Genomic DNA, 9424 nt, shown 5'->3' with positions numbered 1-9424 from the left:
AAACTATGGCTCAACAAAGGAGGAGCTTAAGAGGATCTAAGTTAAGTTATTGGATGAACTGGATTGATTAATTAGTGTTAGTCAATTCCTACTACTTTCAAGGCCACCATCTCTAATTAAGTTCCCTGGGTTCTTAATGATTTCCAAGACTCCTCTTGCACGTCGCTTGAAGTTTTGAGTCTCCATGTCTAGAACCTGAGTGTCATCAATGGCCACATGATTTTTTGTTTGGATCGAATGTTTATCCAGAGTTGAAGAGTGAATGCATTCATGTTTTATGTCAATTATCTATTCCCTTATTCTAGACTTGAAGGATCTCCCTATTTCACCAATATAGATATTTCCATAGGAGCATGTAATTTTGTAAACCCATTTACATTGGTGATTATCAACACTATCTCTAATCGATTTCATCTTGTGTTTCAAAGTGCTCAAAGGTTTGAAAGATGTTATGATATTCTTCTTCTTTAGGACCCTCATGATTTTATCAGTAATCCCTTGAAAATAGGGGAGGTAGGCCTTCCTAGCAATGTTATCTAGAGGATGGGTATGGCATGACCTTCTCTTTGTTCCAGAAATAGCCTTCTTAATTGATTCATTTGTTATAGTCAATATTCTTGAAAACCTTTTTTAAGTGGCCAATTTCTTGCTTAAAATGTTATCTGTTGGATATTCGTGTTGTTATTGTAGCTAGGGTTCTTAACATTCCTACAACTAAGTTCCCACATGCCTACATTGTTACATGTAGTGTGGAGAGTAGAGGTAGGTTTCCAAGTTTTTCCCCTATCAATATTTTTCTATTTTCACATTCTGCAAGAAAAATGTAGAGAATCTTGTTGCTAATTTCTTCTCATGGATGAATATTTACATTCCCAAATAGCCGCATCTAATTTGAAGTGTGTAACCAAGTTTTAAAATTGTTATAACCTTACATTCATTTCCACATCACACATACATAATGAAAAATTCATAGAGTCTTGTTGTTATTTCTACCCGTGTACAATTTACCAAATTCCCACAACATTTTAGAGTGTAGACCTAAGATTTTTAGCCATTCTTCCCTTACATGCATTTTCGACAGTCCACATGTAGAATGAAAAGTTCAGATCCATGTTTCTCTTTATCCCCATGTCCAAGTTCTTACATTCCCACATCATTGTATAGTGCAAAGTTGAGCTTTTGAATTGTTATTTCCTTACATGAATTTCCACATTCCACACCCATAATGAAAAATTTAGAGATTCTTTTTGGTATTTCTCTCCATGTCTAAGTTATTACATTCCAACATAATTATAAAGTGTAGATATGAGATTTTGAAATGTTCTCCCCCTTACATTCATTTCCAAATTGCACATGAAAAAACAAATTTCAGAGAGTCTTATTTCTCTTTCTTCCCTGTCCAAGTTCTGACATTCCCACATCATTGTAGAGTGTAGATCCAAGATTCCAAGTTGTTATTCTCTAGAGTTTTTTTTTTTTTTTTTACATTCTATGTGCAAATTGTAATATGTAGAGAGTATTGTTGCTCTTTATCCTCATGGTTAAATGCCAACATTCTGGCTTTCAACATCAAGTGAAAATTACAAATCCAAGTTTCTAGGTTTTAAGTTTATGATGCTACTTCCAACACCTTCTTCCTTGCACCCCTTGCCTCTTATACTAGGTATATCCATCTACACTATTGACGGTGCTACAAGCATCCTTTAAGAAATTTTCTTCCATCTTTTCCTAGTTGGTATCTATCTCTTGATTGGTCATTGATGTACCTTCATTGAACATATGTTCAACCAACTATTTTATTTATGTGTGACATGAAGGGTGATGAGCATAGGGATGCAAGAAATGTAATTGGTTATTATTTCCAAGTCTAGATAGAGTGACCAATTATCCATCAATGTGTCTAAAAGGATTCCATTTAGAAATGATTTAAGAGAATTTACTAGAACAAGAGAGTCTCCCTCTAGTATAAAATTATCATATCCTTATGTGATTAGTACACAAAGCCATTTTTCTAGAGCTACTAGTTCATCTTAATTGTTTGTATTTATCCTAAGGAATCCCAAAGCACACTAAGAATAAGTCACAAGGCATCTCTGAAACTTCCCCTCTACTTATGGGGTTAGAGTTCTCTTTTGAGGTCTCATTCAAATTTAGTTTTATGAAGTCCAAGGATTGTGGGGACCATGTTTCCAAGGATTTAGATTGAGGAGAGGGTGCTTTAAGTTTCTTTTTCAACTCCTCTAATTAAATTCCCAAGATATGGATAATACTTTTCTCATTATTTGAGCAATTTTTTCTTTTTAATATCCATGATATTAAGAGTTTGGTTTCTTTTCCATTTTGGGAGATACTAGCCCACGACTCCTCTATACATGTTTGTTCCCCCTTGAATATGTGTTGGTTTCATTATTTCCAACATGACCATAGAATATATCCTAGAAACGGTTAGAAAACCTCATTTAATATTGGGTTTACAAAAGGAGTGGAGTGGAACACCATTCTTTTAAAGTCGAGAAAGTATCATGTCTTTTTATATCTATTTTCCCAAAAGTTAGGGTACATTTATCCCATAGGAGATCAACCTGGTTACATTGGTTGAAGAGGTGATTCATTGTTTATGGATATTCTCTACACATGAAGAAGAGAGATGGGCTTTTCTCCTCATGTCTACCTCTATCTATGTTTAACATGATTGTCCTTAACTTCGATGTTTCTTTTCTTGTAGTTGTATGTCTAGAATCTCAATTCTTACTTGAGTTATTGTTGATGGTCATGTATCGTTTTTTTCCTAAGATTTCCATCTAGTGTACATTAAATCTATCCTTTCCTAATAATATTGATCAACAATATGCTATTTTTGTGGAATCCATTTGTAACTTATAGGATATTTTCTTGTTTGCGTAATTGTGCCCACTACTCCTAGGAGTTGTTTCACTAAGAGGGAAAAGTAACCATTTATAAATGCCTATAAGGATTGATTTTGAAGGTTGTTTTCTTCCTCTCATTATTAGTCAAAATATGTCAAATCTATAAATCTTGGGTATTTCCCCTCCATTCTTATGAGGTATGTTTCTTACATCAGACACATTTTTTGCACCATATTTTACCCCATAGTTTCTTTGCTATTGGGCCACTTCCACATGAGATTTTTTGTTAGAAATGTATTAGGGATCTAAAGGTCATGAACTCCTAAGCCTCCTAAATATTTTGGATGAGTTGAAATTGTCCTAGGCTACAAGAGCCCATTTTCTTTGCCCTTTAGAACCTCTCTAGGGAAGCGAGTTTTCTACATTTTTAAGGATTTTAGAATTTTAATTGTTGTTAGAATAGAAGGCCACTATTTCTTAAATTTAGATATTTATGAAAAATATAAACTAAAATATCATGAATTTAAATTCTTAAAGTGTTAATATTTGCCTTCCTAAAGTGAAAAATTGGGTTCTAAAATAAAAAAATATTGGATTCCAAATGTGCTAATTTTGAATAATTTCAAACCTAAAACATGCACATTTTATTCCAAAACTTTGACTTTTGGTTTCAAATTACAATTTATATTCAAAAATGGGATATTTGAAACACAAAAGTTTCAGATTCAATTCCAAATGTGTGAATTTTGATATCTAAAAGTGTCAATATTTTTTTTCTGAGGAAAGAAAGTAATCTTCCTATCAACTTGAAGGCAAGAGTGAGGTTGTTGATACTAGGCTAACCCATAATTATACTCACTTAGGAGTGCTTGGTTCAAATCCATTACAACAATATTATTTAAGGAATCAAAGATAAACATGTCACTAGTGGGTATTTGAACCTTGGTAGCTAGGATAACAATTATTTTACTCAACCACTTCAGATAACCTCACAATGACTCTAAAAGTGTCAATATCTAATTGCTACAATATGTATTTAATCTTTTTTTTTTTTTTGGCTTAATGCATATCTAATATCTAGATCTAAGATTGATTATAGATGTTAATATACTATTTTTGTTTGTGCATGCATAATATCACAATGAAACCCATTGCTAAATATATCAAGATTGAAGAGATGCAATAAAATAAAAACACGAAATACAACTAACATTATATTTCTAAGTTGTAGTTTTTATTAAATATAAGGGAAAATCACTTAGAAATAGTTTCATTCGTCAACATCACCCTCACTTTCAACATTATGCCCCATCTATCCTTGTTGTGCCTTAATTATTGTAAGGAATTTCTTAGTTATTTTTATTTCTCTCTTGTCCATCCTACCCTCAACATCCATGACCATATGATGTTATTAACATCAATTAATGTATTTTATTCTAAACCAACGACATGTTGTTGCTTTTAATTTAAAAAATTTCATACATTTTTGTTAACATTTGATGTTCTAGTGGGCTTCCACTAGTGAACCTCTACTTTTAAAACTCAATAGTATTATTTGGATCTTAATAAAAACTTCTCTTTGACCTAGCTCTCCATATTGCACAATATTGACTTAGTGATTGTACTATGAACAATTATCCATCTACAACATCATCCTTTGAAGGAAATGAACTTCTAGGCTTGTTACATAGAGGTATATATCAACTATGGAATTTATAGGAGAGATGTTTCCTATTTCCTGCACTTTGGATGGATAGAAATTGGTTGTTGAGTTCTAAGTTGGTTGTTAAGTGTTAAATGAAGTGTCGAAAGCTTTATATATAGTCTTGTAATACATAAATTTAGATGTCAATATTGTTTCCCACCATTATTAATCGGTTTCTTCCATAATGAAATATATATTTTTAACATGTAAAGTCCCCCATCCCATTATCATCTCATTCCTACCTCCCTTTAAGAGCCAATCACGTGCCAATTACCCCTAGTACCTTATTTTTTGGGAATTCCCCTTTTTCTGTATGGGAAATTCCCACCTAGTGAAATTTATAAATGCATGCTTAAATGCAATACACATACACATGCATATTCTAGTATGATTCTTAAATTAAGATTTCAGTTACATTTCAGTAACATTTATAAGCATTTCAATTAAAATAAACACAAAAGACAATACGTATCTTTTAGTTTGGGCTCAACTGGTTGTAGACCTTTAACATTCCACTTGGCCATAGATAATTCTCTTCATTTTCTCTTAACAATGGGTCACCCCCGTTATGGGGGTTTTACTCCATGAGCTTTAAGTTGCTCAAATCATGGTACATGCTAAATGTTGTCAACTAGACAAGGTACCAACCTTGGTAGCCTCCAAATAGCAAACTCACATTCGCCATCAATGCCTACCTTAGCTAGCCAGGGATGTTCAGAGTCCTGTAGCTCTTGGAGTTCCACTACCCTCATGGGTATTCTAGGTACCCTTCCAAGCCCTCACATAGCTAATGTACAAATCAAAACAACCTCCAATTGAACTTGTTCACATTCCCCATCAATCTATACCCAAGTGATGAACACGCTTCTTTGCACCTGTTATCACTCAGGTTGTGCCACCAACTTTCAATGTGCCTTACTTGGTTGAACATAAATGTTCAGATTCCTACAACTTCCAAAAGTTCTTATACCCTCACGGGTCTTCCAGGTACCCTTATAGGCTCTCATTCCATATCTATCTTCATGCTTCCATGGATTACCGAATCCATGCCGTCTACAAGAATGGTTGAATATACCCCTTCATGGTGCAAACATACTTCCTTTTATATTCATGGATTTTTTTAGCCAATTGGAATTCACCCAATCCACTTAGTGGACCTTATTTATATGCACATACATTTTTTCATGATTATTAAATCATATGAGCCTATTTCTACTCACACATGGAGTCTACATCCATTATATTATTTTATTAACATGCATGTGTTATCACAATTACATTTCCAAGCCTTATTTCCTCAAAACACATATACAATTAACAACATGTATGTCGGGCATATTAGCATTGAAACTCAAACACACATGTACACAGGCACAATGCCCCTCAAATGTTCTAGATCACCAGCCTATGTTTCACATATACATGTTATTTATGTTCTAGGGACTCAGTAGGGGTGTTACATTCCCCAATAAAAATTAAACACTTCTATGTTCAGAGCAATTTATCTATCTCCTCTATGAGGTTCCCCCTTTTACTTAAAAAATAAGAGGTTTATATACAAGATTACAATATCTCTTACATCCTTCTATATTTCAAATTTAAAAACAATGTAATTACAATGATAATAATAAAGAGACTTTTATTTGGGGCAGATGGCCGACCATAACAAAACTAATATTAAAATAAAATAACATGAGAAAATTTAGGATTATGTCCCAATTCAAGTAGGTTCTTCCCCAAGTAGAATGACAACAATTTTCATCAGAGATTTCACCTATGATATACATAAAAAATAGTTAAAAAAAGAGTATCAAGCACATAAGGTTGTTACAAAGTTAGAAATTTTGTAACATCCTTTTATTATTATTATTGTATTTATTCTTAATTTATTAAATAAAAACTCAAAATAGCAATAAAATCTTACCTCAAGATTAACCGGGAAGAGATATGAATTAAAAACTTCATTTAGCATTTTTGGTTCTTGAGAAATGGCCAACTTGACTCTGGTAGACTGTAATATAATGTCAGTGTCTGGTCCCTGGGAGATTTCAACATACTGAGTAGGCTCATGTTGTTTGGGATTTATATGATGGTTACAAGAAACCCTTAATTGCTCGTTCTCCTGGGTCAATTGTTTAATTTGATGGGTGAGTTGTGGAATAGTCATCAAGTATTGTTGATGCCAATAGAGATCTAACAACGCCTCAGAAGCAACTTTGTGTCTTTAAATTGTGGTGAATTTCTAGTATTACAAGGAGAACCTTGATATTGGATGACATATGTATTAACCTTATTTGGCTAAGTTTCCTCAAGATCTACAATATTTGGGTCACAAAGTGGTTTTTTCTTGTTATGAAATAGCCTGGAAATTTTCTTATTTAACAATTTTTCCACTAAATGTGTATTTTTATCTTGATGAGACTGATTATCTGTACACTGTGTTTCAGGGTTGGGATTGCAAGAGTTGACTTGAGGCTTATCCTTTTTAACTGCAAGTTTACCCTGTCGGATGGACACCTTTTGAACTGCACCTTCTTCAATAATAGGTTTACTATTTTGATTTTGACACAACACTAGGATTTCAGGTTCTGAGCCTCCATTTTCTCTCTTCCCCAAAGACACAGGTTTTGAAACAGACTGAGGGTCATTGACATGAGTGTCATTTACCAAAGGCCCGATAAGAGCATCGTCAGTTTCTATATTACGGTCTAAAGGCACCCAAGGGAAAAACTGCTCAGGTTTGGGTTTGTCAACAAAACCATTCTTTAATAGGAACGACTTGCATTCTAAACCTAGTTTCTTCAATTGAAACTTAACCAAAAATGTAAATAAGCCATGATGAATCAGATAGCAATGGTTATGTCCCTTGTGGTATATCGAAGCCATCTTAATCAATAATACATACAAGAAATGTGAAAGATTTAAAGGAGATGCCAAGAAAACCATTAACAATCAAACATGATATAAAAACACTGAACTGTATAAACCTTCACATGCTTTCTACGTTCTGAAAAATAGTAATGTGTTTCACCATTTGGGTTTTAAATGGGTAACTGGCATAACTTTAATGTCATAGGTATATCCTCTTTTGGCCAACAATTTCTTCGAGTGAACATTCTTAATTATCTTGGTCTTCAACCATTTTTCACCTTCGAGAGACAAACATGCATCTTCAACAGTAAACCTAGGATCCACTGTAAAATGAATGTCCCCAATTCTAACCCTAGAACTATTGAAAGAGGTTGTGATAGCCTCAATGATTTCCTAGTTATGTCCTTGGAAAAATTTCAAGAATTCAAACCATCTAGCAGTCTGAAATGATTGAGCACAGTCCTCATAGGCTTCCAACATATCAATTCCCTCGGTCTCAAATCATACTACTCACGACATGGTGAGACAATACAAGATTTCCACATTATAAGATGACTGTAAAATAAGAAAACCCTTAAAATATTAACTTGTTACCGGGAGAGAAAAAACCCAAAAGAGATCAACAAAGACAACAAATGGAATGGACATTGAAAACTTTAATTACTTCAAGAAATGAATAACAAGGTACATACATGATAAGGCTTGAAATCTCGACCATCGAAAATCAACAAGTGCACAGGGTGATCTCTATTGTACTAACACCAATTTTAATTGCCTTGATAATCCAATTTCCCAAACCTCATGAACAAAACCTAATTTGAGAGGGTTCAAAGCATGATTATGATGTTAAGAGACAAGGTCTTAGAAATAAATTTCGAATCATACTCCGATAAGTGTTAGGTATAGGTTTAGATAATAATCACACCACCATCACAATATGCATGAAATACATAGGTTAGGATTAGGTAGATAGGCCCCGAAAGGTTATAACAAAGAAAATGATATTTTCATTTGAGCATACCATAGAAAATGATATTTTCATTTGAGCATACCATAGAAAATGATATTTTCATTTGAGCATACCATAGGATACAAATTTAAAAAAAAACACACATTAACAGGGATATATTAGGGATTGCTACAAAATTTGTGAAATTTTGTAATAATTTCTATTTCTTTCATATAATTGTCATGTGCAAGTTCAAATGCATGAGAGATTATAACCTTGGGAATACCATTATCGATGTTTTGTAAGATATTATCAAATAAAATCAAAACCAAAATGTGCAATGAAATGAATTCTTAGGTAACCAAAACACAATAAAAACACAACTCAAAAATCAAATTAAAAATATTGAAAATTGAAAAATAGGGGGCCCATATCATCAACAATGAATGAGATGGGAGTGGTTGGCCTGTCCACAACTTGCAACTCATTAGGAAGGACCAATTTTCTATGCTTTAAAATTAAAAGAAAAATATTAGTTGATATTAAAAGTAAGTGGTAGATGTTGGACATGTTTCTTTCCACTAGAACTGCATATAAACAAGAGCCATAAATAATTACAGAATTAAGAAACCAAAATATAAAATTTGAAAGGAAGCTCAAAGTAAAATAGAAAATTAATAAGCATATTTTAAAAGAAATACTAGTTAAGAAATTTACTTCAATGCCATTGGTAGAGCCACTACTTCCAGTAGGCATCCATAGCCTCGATAGGGTTACCATTTAACTTGGATGTGTAAATATCCCATTTGTTTAGTATTCAGAGTTAGTAGTATTGTCATATACATATTTATTATTCTTGTTTTTCTCCTTTTTTTTTAAAGCACTAATTGAAATCCAATGTTTAGGCTTGGTGACCTATAAGATAACATTGCCATTCACAATACGTAACAAATGTGAACAACCTAGCTTGTGACGAGACCCCACAAGGAAGTCCCATGGCTTGGTGACCATATACGGAAATATATCATTTAT

This window comes from Pinus tabuliformis, chromosome 3_2 (genome assembly GCF_031772625.1).
Source record: "Pinus tabuliformis cultivar Carrire ecotype Pingquan chromosome 3_2, CPIR1, whole genome shotgun sequence".
Taxonomy (NCBI): domain Eukaryota; kingdom Viridiplantae; phylum Streptophyta; class Pinopsida; order Pinales; family Pinaceae; genus Pinus; species Pinus tabuliformis.
The sequence above is the reverse complement of the archived record's forward strand: the minus strand, read 5'-3'. Positions refer to the sequence as shown.